This window comes from Octodon degus, unplaced genomic scaffold (genome assembly GCF_000260255.1).
Source record: "Octodon degus isolate 3935 unplaced genomic scaffold, OctDeg1.0 scaffold00256, whole genome shotgun sequence".
In the NCBI taxonomy this organism is placed as follows: Eukaryota; Metazoa; Chordata; class Mammalia; order Rodentia; family Octodontidae; genus Octodon; species Octodon degus.
Genome location: NW_004524832.1, coordinates 349,089 through 361,629, shown reverse-complemented (window position 1 = coordinate 361,629; position 12,541 = coordinate 349,089). Strand labels below are relative to the sequence as shown.

Sequence of the window (12,541 nt, the reverse complement as noted above, 5' to 3'; positions counted from 1 at the left end):
TTTTATGTTAAGAGTGTGGTCTAGAGAAGAAGCCCTGGCATCTGAGAACAGTCTTGCTGTATGTTTTTGCCCTTGCTGTAAGGCTTTGCCCAAAACCTTTGTGGCAGCAAAGCCATCTTGCAAGTGGCACTGCCTTGTCTGATTCTCCACACTCCTCTGAACATGTAGCACCACAATGTTGTGTATGACAAGCTATTGTTACGCTCTACTAGATCCTGGGGCCATTTTCCCATGCTTTTAATCTCCTTGTACATTTGTGTAGAGTTGACACTGTCCTTTCTGGGGTAACTTTTTCTTAGCTTTCATGGGATTTCATTTTTATAGTTTTTCCTTTCTTTCTGTTGTCCCTGGTTTTTGTCTTTTTCTCTAGTTTTTTCCTCCAGTTATGACAATAAAATGTTGCAGTTCTCTAAGACTCACTTCTAGGATTTTCTTCACAGCACTGTCTCTAATCAGAAACCATCACCAACTTAGGGAACTCCAAAAGAAGGCTGTGCACCAATAAATCAATGTCACCATTTTTATTTTTTTATTTTTTTATTTTTTGGCTGAACCAGGGATTGAATTCAGGTCCTTGCACTTGCCAGGCAAGCGCTTATTCTACTGAACTATCCTCCTGGCCAAAGTCACCATTTTTAGCATGAGACTTCTTTTTGAATGTTTAGGGCCTCATATCCTAGAGTCAATTGGCTCTATCTGTAAGTAATATAAAAGAAAATGTAAAATATGTTTCCCGATTTCCCCCTCTGCAACATTCTTAAACCAACCCAGCTCCCCTTTCTCTGGCATTATTACACGCACGTATGCACCTATTACATGGACCGTTGTACATTTTTAGTTTATTTAAAAGTGTTCATCATAAATTCAATATTTTTAAAGGATATAGTTTTTAAATGTTATAAAGAGTGACATGCAAAAACATTATTGTTAACTTCTGTTTCCCATCATAAGAGACCAACAGGTGTCAGCTTATCCTTGAGCAAATAACTATAAATCTAGACAAAATGTATGAAGCAACTGTTTTTAAGCATTGGGCCACAAATAACTGAGGGCTCTGATCCTTGAAAGAAAGGAAACATATAGTGTGACCTGCAAGTTCACTCTGGCTTTTTGCCTATGGATACTTTCCCAAGGCTCTGCAGAGGTAATTGAAGCACAAACAGAAAACGATGGCTCCTCCTGGCCATGCAAAGGGTGAATGTGGTTTGGGTGTATTGCAATGAATCAAATCACGATTAGGCTTAGGATAAATCTCCTAACACAAAATTGAAGCAATGGCATTAAGATGTGTAATATTATTTAAAATAAGCATAATGTTAGCACAAGTGCATTTTAATAAGGTTACATATTTTGTTCAAATGTTTCTTTACCAATTGATGAGCATCATCTCCTTTTAGAAGTGTTTTCTGTGTTTTTAACTTTTTATCTTTATTTTTTGTTATCCCCTGTTTGCCATGCAGAATGATCACATTCTTCATGAGGACTTTGTACCTGTCTGTAATAGAACTTAGTTCTTTTATTTTCCCATTTTCTTTCCCTCCCTTCAACTATTCTTTCCCTCTCCATATACAAAAGCTCTGGTTCCATTTTTTCCATCCACCTTCTCTTTGTCATAAATCCCTTTGCCTTGACTTCACATTCCCCTCCCCTTCTCTACTCCCTTCCTTTTTCAACAAGTTCTTCTTCCTTTGCCTGCATTTTGCTCCTTACACTTTGTGTTCCTCACACAGGAGAAGCAATGCAATCCTTAAACTTGTGTCTCATCTACTTCACTTAAGATTATGGTCTTAAGATGCATCCATTTACCTAAAAGTGACTTGTGTTCATCCCTCTTGATGTACTCCACTCTATATCAATGTCAGCTCTTCTTTAGCCATTCACCCGTGGATAGGTACAGGGGCTATTTCTAAGAGTGAGCTATTATAAATTGTGCTGCTATAAATATAGGCATGCATATATTACTGTATGCATGTTTTGAGGCCTTTAAGTAAGATACCTAGGAGGGAAATAACTGGATAAAATGGAACTTCTAGTTTTGGTTTGTGGAGAGTCTCTGTACTGACTTCCATGATGGTTGTACCAATTTATGCTCCCACCAACGGTAGCAAGTGTTCCATTTTCCCAATAACTTTGTCAGCATTTTTATTGGTTCACTTCTTGATGATAGTTATTCTTTCTGCATTGAGATGGATTTATATTTTTTGAATTATTAGTGATGTTGAACTTTCTGTATCTATTTGCTATTTGTACTTCATCTGAGGAATGTCTGTTCATTTCAGATGCCCATTTTTAGATTGTGTCTTTAAATGAGGGGAATCTAATTGTTTCAGTAATTTGTATGCTCTAGACATTAGTCCTCTGTCTGAAGAATAGCTGGATACTAAAAACCAAGATGAGTTGGCCAAACAGCTCAGCAGATTATAGCACCTGCAAACAGGTGCAAGGGCCAGGGGTTCAATTCCCGGGCCTGCCATGCTGGCCCCCCCCTGGGGCGTGCTGAGATAGCAATTAAGACTGGGTTTGGTGTGGCACACCTGTAATCCCAGCTCTTGGGAGGCCACCTATTTGTGGATAACTATAAGCCTGATCTAATAATGAGACTCTGAACACCCGGTAGACCCTTCCCTAAAATAAATAAATACCAAGATGAACAAATAAATACAGTAATAATGATTTTTAAAAATTATAATGTCACTTATTTAAACTATATCATAAAAACTACATGATGATTAATCAAAAAATTATTTACTAATCCCTTAGCTTCCCATCAGTTTCACAAATATAATTGATTTTTATATGTGAATTTTATGTTCATCTATCTTGCTAACCTTTCCTGTTATTTTACTAATTTATCTGTTATTTTCTTAAGTTGCCCATTTTAAGGATTGTATCTGTTAATTATGACAATTTCATTATTTCTTTTCCTTTCTCTTTTTAGCAATGTTCTTTGCTTGTATTTTGGCAAGTTATATTCAAATATGTTGAGGGCAAGTGATATTGAATAACTTGTTGGTCCAAATTTTAAGTGGAATACTTCTACAGACTCCCTTTGGGTCCATACTTGTAGGTTTTTTAAACTTTGTTATTTTTATATATCTAAGATATATTGAACTTAGCAATAATATGCATTTTACTATTCTGTTAGACTAGATTTGCTAATGTTTTGTTTACAAATGTCATGTTTTGAGTGTTTGTTAAGGAATTGGGCCAGTAGAGTACCTTCTTACGCTATCATTTCTGAACTTAATTTTAAAGATTAGACTGACCTCTTAGGAAATGCAGAAGAAGGTTTCTTCTTTAACTATTATGAAAGTATTTCACAGGCATCAGAGCATATATCACTACTCAGTATCTCTAGCCAAACCTTTAATTTATGTCTTATTAATTAACAGAAGACAACAATGTTCAGAAATAATCATATTCAACCAAAAATGGCTGCTAGCATCAGGGGAAGATTTGCTTCAGGTTATGTGGTCCATAAGAACAGTAGAGCGGTGAGGCCAACATTATAGAAGCACAGCTATTGTTGGTTAAAGAAGTAGTAGAGGGTTAATGTTAGTTTTAGTAGCATGCATTGGAATAAGGCCACTGAAAACTGGTTGACTTTCACAGTGTGAAGTTATTCCTACTTAGCTGACTTTCAGATACATTTTCACAGAAACACATTGACATTAATTTTAAACTACTTTTTTTAAATCAGTTTTCTGACAACAGCTGAGGGTTGTACAGCTTATGGTAATTCTGATGCTATTTGAGTTATGGAAGATCCTGTTAAAGTGATTGCCCTGCTTCAGACACTTGCATGAAGCCCTGATGCCTTCCTGATACACCTGGCCTTCTTTCTGCCCTGGCTACACATTCATGGCTTCACATGCCTCCTCCTTCAGAGCTAGTAATGGATCACAACACCTTATAGAACTCACAAAAACACTATTATTGGAATAAGGATTTTTTTGTTTGTTTGTTTGTTCCTCGAATGGCTGGTGGGCTGAGCTGGTCACACACACACACACACACACACATACATACATACATACATACATAAACTTGAATGATGATAAACATTAAAAAATAAAATAAAAAACACTATTATTAAAAATAGACTTTTATTTTAAAGGACATAGCTTATGAATAACCAAGTAGAAGGGATGGATAGGAAAGGGATGCTGAGGTTAAGGATGTCTCCAGGATGCCAAGATCTCCCTTGAGAAATCTGGCAATGCCATTTGCCAAGCACTGTTTATTCATGAGAAGAGAAGCACCCCATGCCTCATCATTCATGAGATTGTTAAGGAGGCTTCACTATATAGGCATGATTAGGTAATTTTCAGATTGATTGAACTCAATTCCAACTCCTCTCCCCTGCCTGAAGCCCTTCCTGTGAACTTTTCTGTGGGTCTAACAAATCATGAATGAAGTACACACTCACAGAGGAAGGAAAGAGGCTCATTATACACAGAAGAAGTCACACTTATCATTCATGAAATTTCTATGATTTGTTTAAAGCTCTATGCCAGGAGTAGAGGGTAAAGCCCTATCTACATTTTTTAGTACACCACATAAGGCTCCATGGAGCAATCAATAATTTTTTGTACTGGTAAGAAGGCATCTGCATTTCTCTTTCCTGTGTTCTATTAATCAAAGCCACATGTGAGACCATTAGGAACCATTCAGCTCATACACTTTTAGGTGATCATCTGTGGAAGGCTGGGAAAGGAGGACAGCAAGTTCAAGTCCAGCCTGGGAAAATTAGTGAGCTCTTGACTCAAATCATTTCTTTAAAAAGTGTGTATAAAAAATTGTGTGTGTGTGTGTGAATGTGTGCATGTGTGTGTGTGCAGGTGTATATGTGTGTGCATGTGTGTATGTGTGTGCATGCGTGCGTGTGTGTGTGTGTGTGTGTGTGTGTGTGTGTGTGTAGGAGTGGGAATATAGTTTAATGTTAAGGCCTTGACTTCCATCCCCAATACTGACTGAGAAAATCAAAAGGGAAGGAAAAAAGGAAGGAAGGAAGGAAGGAAGGAAGGAAGGAAGGAAGGAAGGAAGGAAGGAAGGAAGGAAGGAAGGAAAAGTAAAAAGAAGAGAAAAAAAGAAAAGAAAAGAAAAATAAGAGAGTAGCACACAAATTTGTTTATTGAAGTCTGGTTATTCACTTAGCTTCAGGCATCATGATTTTCTCCTGGTTTGAGCTTTGAGTCATTTGTGTCACTTATTGAGACAACAGTTATCTAGAATCATTTAGTATTATAGACATTATTAGATAACATGAGATCACTCTGAAAGCAGGTATAATTCAAATATTATAAAAAGAGACTGCTCACTGGAAAAAAATTTATTAAACAAATAAAGTTACAGAGGAGGGATAAATTAATTATATTGTCTATAATCCTAGAAAATATTTCTTCCCAGTGTTTGTTTACTAAGAAGAGCAATGGATCCCAGGGTGATAGGGTGACTGGAGAAGAAGTTTATAGAGCTCTAATCTGAAATGTTTAGTATTATGATAATCTCATATACTTTACAGTTAGATATTCCCAGTTCCTGTTTGCATAATATGGGGTATTTTTTTTAACATCTCCATGGATTTTCTTTTCTGCTCTATGAAGAAGTCTCTGCTCGAAGACTTCAGTTATGGCAGCCTGCTGAGATTCATGATGTGCTGACATGTTTCCTCTAGATTCCTGATGAAGCACTCCCTTGCATGTTCAACAAGACAGTGTAGGCCAAAACTAAACCACATGAGACTAGAATTCTGATAAGAGTCAGACAAAAGAGATGAAAATAGAATATGCAGCTGAATTGAAAAAAATCAAATTATTGCAATCAAAGATTGAAAGACTTTAAACAAAGGTCAATGTCTAATTTCCTGGTATAATAAAAATAACTTAAAAAGTCTAATCCTATACTATGATCTGGTTCTGATTAACATAAACACCTAGTGAGTATGAATCTTATTATTGCACCAAAATAAATTAGCAAAAATAACAGAACATGGGGAGACAAATTTGAAGAACAAATGGAATTTAGGCACAGTGGACCAAGTCAGCTTGCTAATTGGGTTGAGGGTCATGGTACCCAGCGAAAATCTACGGAACTGATTCCTGACCTAATTCTGATGGAAGAAAGCAAATGGCTGATCTCATACAGCACTTCAGCAAAAAGGAGGTTTTGTGTAGTGTTGAGTGTAGTGATGGCTGCGGCTTGTCGATATTCTTGCAGCATGGATCATGTTGGTCACAGAGAGAGGAGCTGGTCTGTGAAGTGTGTTTGCATTGCCTTTGTGTTTATTAAAAGAATGAATTGTCATGACTCAGATGCCAGCAGGGCAATGACTGGACTGTGGTGCTGTCACTGACACAGGTTGACTGAAGAGAATTTGTCACCGATTAACTTGTCACCAGCCACTTCTACTTCCTTTTTATAGTGCCTGTGGAACCATCACTTGTATTTTAGAAAAATGAACTTTTAATTTTTACATTAGTGGTTATCTGTCCTTTGGAAGTTAAAGAAGATGGCCAATGATATTATGCTTCAAGTTTTATCTTGCAGAGTGCTTCTGTTTAAGAATGATTTCAGTGACTTACTAGTATACAAGGTTTTTATTTATTTTTGTCTCGATTTGATGTACTAAAATTTTCAAAGTATTTGTGTTTCTGAAGAAGTTTTAAAATGATGTATTTCTTGGGAATGTTTTCCTTTTCCTGATCTTTACTCATGTCACAGCATTCTAAGTTTTTTCTCCATTGATCTTATTGACAGCTTGCAAACTTGATTGTTTATGTCCCCAAGAAATGGCTTGGTACTATTGAACTAGTGAATTTTTTTTTATCCTATTGTATCTTTGTTTTCTATTTTGTGATTGATAGTGTCATTTTATTTTCTCTTTCCTTTTATTAGATCAAGGCATATTTTATTTTTCATTTTCTTGTAGATTAATGTGCAGCATATTAATTCTCATCCATCATTAATTTGTGGTATACATATTTTATAAAATAATCTCCTTTAAAAGACAGTTTATATTGTAGTGTTCCATTATCAAAATTATGGCTCTGTTAAGTTTTCCATTTGCGCTCTATCTCATGATTTTTGGCAATGTTTTTCTATTGATGTCTAAGTATAAGATAACTTTGCTTATCTTTTTACTGTTAAGTTCTAAATTTATTGCTCTGCGGTCAATATCACATTTAGAAAACAGGCAGAAAGAACAGAAGGAAAGTTTCTCTCTCAATTTCTCCCAAAGTGCTGAACCAGCAGAGACTTTCATATCCACATCATTCCCCCAAATGCGTTTCTAGAAACTTTATCCAATAACCCCAAGGGACTATGGGTTCACATGCACCAAGAGAGAGTAAAAGAATTCTGAAGAGCCTACCTATTTCAAAACTACAAACAAATAAGAATTCATGTCACTGGAAGCAGAGAACTAGAACAAGGAACCAAATATTATAAAATTAATACTAAAAGTAAAGAAGAAAAGCCATTTAAAATATGCGATGAGAGCCAGAAACCATGAGAAGGATGGAGAAGGCATATTATGCTTGAAATACATAATAGATAAGATACAGAATGTCACAGGTGGGGTAAATGATCTAAGAAGTACAAAATTGAAAGGCTGAGTTGAGAAACATTCTACAATAAATTGGAAAAGGACCAAGTGGTAGGAAACTTAAAGAAAAGTTAAGTGAACACAAGTGCAAACATTTTTAATAAAATTTCCAGAAAGAAAAAGGAAATAAAAACTGAGAGGATGAAATATTTGAGGAAATAATTCAGATAGACTTTCTGAAATTAATAAATAAATAGGAGTCATGAATTGAAACCGTTCATGGGATACTGAAGAAGAGAGATAAAGAGAACCTGCATTTGGAAACATAGGATATCAAAGACAAAGAGAAATTTCTCACCCAAAGGAGCTAGAGTATAATTAAAATTAAACTCACCACCATCAAGGCTTGCACAAACCCTCTATCTGAATCTTCAAAAGAGTTTAAAACTTCTTTGAGGTTAGACAAGAAGGGACTAAAGTTTTATAGACCTTGGAGAAGTGGCTTGTTTCCATACCTGTAACTAAGCAACATAGATTAAGTTTGAGCTCTTGAGACTGTTTTCATTTGAATAAGGACACTCCAACTCCTAATATGATTTGTTAGTGAGTTGGTCACGCCCTTTCTAACTTGTCAGAGATTCCTACAATTATCTTAGACCTTCAGTCCAGTCTAGCTCATGTGCCTATCATTTCCTGCCTAACAGTTTGACCGATCAATCTATCTATCTATCTATCTATCTATCTATCTATCTATCTATCTATCTATAGTTAGATATGCTTGGAGGAGAAATAGGGAGAGGATTGGAATATAAAAAAATAAAAAGTCTATGTCAGAACATGTACAGTAAGAGTAGAAATAAGAAACCTCAGTGTTACAGCCACTGTTTTGGAGACAAATGGGATCCTCAGTACGTTGGTTTACTGCTCAGGGTCAATTTATGATTAGAGTCTATTATAACTCATCAGCTGAGTGTGTATGTGTGTTTTGTATTTATGATCATTTAAAGAAGACTCTAGTTTAATCTGTAATCAATTTAAATTGTTATAGTATGGCTTTGACATTATTGTATCAATAGGAGTTCATGTACAAGGAATTGTTACAGCTAAGTACATGGTTATTGCAGACAGAAAATTGAAATGTTATATCTAATTCTGAAATGTTTTCCTGCAATTGCTCTAGTGGATTAATTTTACCCTTTAGAGGATTATTTTCAGTTTTTATAAAATAAGAGTAAGAGCATTTGAAATATTTTTGATTACTTTTCTAAAATATTTATTCTATGAAGTCATATAAAAGAAAATTTTCTTAGCTGTATATGTTACTACATTTTTTTTAACTTCACAGGCTGAGTAACAGATTACAATATGTTCTTCATACCTATTAGTCAGAAACATGCTTGTGAAATCAGTTGAGGTATAAAAAGGAATATTGCCAGTCTTCCTTTTGTTACATATCCTGGTAGTTTAAAAATTATAGAAATAAATGAGAACTTGAAATACTAAAGTTTTTGGTAAAACTACTTATATGGTAATAATTTTAATTAGCATGGTAAATGAATCCACTCCCCTTCCACAAAATGTGTTAAATTTACCTAAATATTCCTTGACTTTACCACACCTAATTCTGAATTTTTATGAAAAAATCTTAAGTTCCTCATTATTTGTAGGTACAAATTGAAACTTTTAAGTTATCTTCTTTGTAAAGTTAAAAATAACAATATCGACTGGGGGGATAGCTCAGTAGAATAAGCACTTGCCTAGCAAGTGCAAAGGCCTGAGTTCAATCCCCAATTCACCCCCCAAAAAAAAATCATCAATTTCATAAGGTTCATACTATATTTATAACCTTCTTATTTTTTTAAAGTACTGTTCTATTCTGGCTATTTAGTAGAATGTGACTTTTACATCGGTTAAGTTATCTTACAAAATAATTCTTCAAGGACCAGATAGATAGCTCAGGGGACTAAAGCTCCTGCTGAGGCAGAGCACAGTGGCTGGGGTATGATTCCTGGTGTGCCAGCCCCCTCCCCAGGGTGCACTGAGACAGTGATGGAGAGTGGGCATGGTGGTACACACCTGTAATCCCAGCACTCGGAAGGCTGAAAACAGGAGGATCCCTACAAGTCCAATCTATGTAGTGAGATCATGTAGACCCTGTACTTATTACTCTTAATGAATGCCTGGCATAGAATTATTTAGTTATTCTCTCAATAATGATTTCTGAGTTTGTTCCTTTTTTATTGTTTATTCTTTTTGGAACAAATAAGTGCAGGATTTCTTTAAGGTAAATCCAGAAGTGAGATTGTTAGATCCAAAAATATAGGCATTCTTTTCATTAATCATTGCTAAATATTATGGTCTATATACAGTACTCCTAAAATATGATCTTAATTTTGTACAATCTTAATATATAATACTTTATCATTTAATTTAGTTGTCATTTTAGTTTAAATAATAGTTGTTCAATTGTTTTAACTAGACTTTCCTTAACTACTAATTTAGGTTAAATGATAACTGTGAAACTATTTGAATTTATATTTCCCTTATTAATAGTGATAGAATTTATATTTCCCTTATTAATAGTGATATGTTCAGTTCGGAAGATCATGCTTTCTTTAGGAAATCCAAGATTATTAAATCTGAGCATTTTCTAAATATCCCAAACAGATAATATATGAAAAGGAAATGACTCTTATAAGTACTGGTGTTACATTTGCAGATGATTTAAGTTCTTGGCAAGTGCTATTTTCAAGTTTCCCTCCTGTCTTTTCAAATAGGATCAATTATGATTTACTAATTCTGTAATGGTTTGAAGGCTTAAACATTTCCTAAAATAGCTTTTTTTTTTCTTTTAAATAGAGCATTTTCATTCTGAGTCACAACAAAGTATTCAATTTTATATATTTTCTGAATTCATTGAAGTTTTTAGGGATCTTGACAGTTTTCCTAGCAATGTGTTCATGTGGAGGTGTAATGTTGGCTCTCTGCTCTAGAGCACTTCCACAGAGAAGTTTGGCTCTTTCCTGAGACTGGATTTTTTTTAAATTTTTTAAATTTATTTTAATGAGAAAAAAGACAAAATAGCAATGAAGCAGTTTCAAAAACAGGTTAGTAGGACTTTTACAATAATTAACACATTGCATATTGTCTTCATAGAAGTGATTCAAAGGACAAGATGCAGACATAATACCTTGTCTAAACAATATTAGTTAAAACCTTTCTCTTTGTTGAACTAAGAGAGAGTAGCTGCATATCTTTCCTAACTATCTTGTGTATACATATATATTTTTTTCATTACAAAACAGTCCTTTATCTATATCCCCCTTTTCTGTTTTGTTTTGTCAGAGATGGGTGTTCCATTGCAGTTAGAAAAGCTATATTTGGAGAAGTCTTTAAAGGACCTTTTCATACTTGATGCCACTCCAAAGATTGTAATTATTTGAATTCATCAAAATAACCCAATATAGTCCAATAGTCCATCATAATAGTGAGTTACCAGCACAACTGGCAATTGTCCAAAGTTGTTGACTTTGACCCTTTCACAGCTCAGCATATGAATATATCTTTACTTTTTATACCTCATGGTTATACTTTTCTGCTGGCTGGTTAAGACTACCTTATATAAAGGAAGACCTATATAACAAAAAATATAACTTTTGCTACCTGATAAGGTCAATCAAGTCCCCTCAGGATTTACCATGTGGATCTGTCAGTGATAGCCATCTGGATGAGTCATAGTTGACCAATGCTTGACCCAATTTGCTGTGAAAGCCTGACAGATTTTTTTTCTCTCGGTGACTCTCCTTAGGCACACTATGCATCATGGATCACTTTCCTCTGTGACCCCATAATATCCTTGATCAGATAATTTGGGACACCACTTAGTTACAGGATGTCACAGCAGAGGTTCTCTTGTGTCCTGAGTTCTCACTGACCTTGAAGGGCTAGGGCCAAAATATTGGCTATCTTTTTAGCCCATCTATCTGTCTAATTTTTGATCTGCAAACTTTAGTTGTTAAACATCCAGAAGAGAAGCTTAGTGATACTATTATGCTGTAGCAGAGGCACTAAGCATACCATCACTGTCTGAATATCACATACCTTAGACATAAAATGAAACTACTATTTTCCAAGAACCATGGATGTTCTAAAATTTAAACCCTATCGAATGTTAAAAAACAATTATGCATTTTTTACAAAGATATTTAGAAATCAAGCCATATTCAACATTGTAGCAGTATAATCCTGCTGCATTTTGTTTTTCTTGTCCCTTGGTTAATTTTATTACATTTTTTAAGACATACATTTACTTTAAAGAGAGTATAACAGTAATTGATATGATGTTATAAGCAGTACACATCTAGAAGTCTAAATGACAGGTATTTTAAACATGATTTTAGTATTATACATTGCTGTCCACAATGTAGTTGCTTAGTTCATAGATATCAGCATGTAGAGTTAGTCAGGGTGAGAATTCTACCCATTAACTGCTATTTTCAAAAACCTGATGGAAGCTCTTAGGACCATTGCCTTAGCCATCTTTTTTATATAAATGTATTGTTTTCCCTCTACCATATTTCCTAACTTCTTTCCTTTCTCTCTTTATGTTGTTTAATTCTTAAATTTTCTTTTTCCATTTAACTGTGTTATACCTGTCAATTTTTATTTCTTCTTTTGAGTTCTTATACTAGGGAGACCATGCGATATTTACACATGTGGGCTAAGACCAGATGGTTGTGCTGGGTTCCCCGCCCTTGAGCTTTCTCCTTCACCACTCATTTTTGTACTTGGGCCCAGGTTGCAAAGCTGGGCCAAGAGAATGGAGTAAGAGTGACCTTTAGTGGCCACTTTGAGTAATCACAAAAGGATGTCGTTTATGTCTCGAGGGAATGGGTGGACAGCTCTGTTTGCATGACTACTTAATGTAGAAAAGTAATAAATTAGAACTGATCAACCACAAAACTGTTATTTGACTTTTCAAATTTGCTCTATTTA

General features: G+C 34.9%; 1 long non-coding RNA gene across 1 annotated transcript in view; it reads right to left on the bottom strand.

The window, feature by feature from the left end:
* LOC111814023 overlaps nucleotides 1-8,011 on the bottom strand; it is a 104,084-nt gene extending 96,073 nt beyond the window's left edge. Inside the window, exon 1 of the long non-coding RNA XR_002819104.1 lies at nucleotides 7,941-8,011. This is a non-coding gene — a long non-coding RNA (uncharacterized LOC111814023). The remainder of the gene's footprint in view (nucleotides 1-7,940) is intronic.
* Between the last annotated feature and the right edge of the window lie 4,530 nt (nucleotides 8,012-12,541).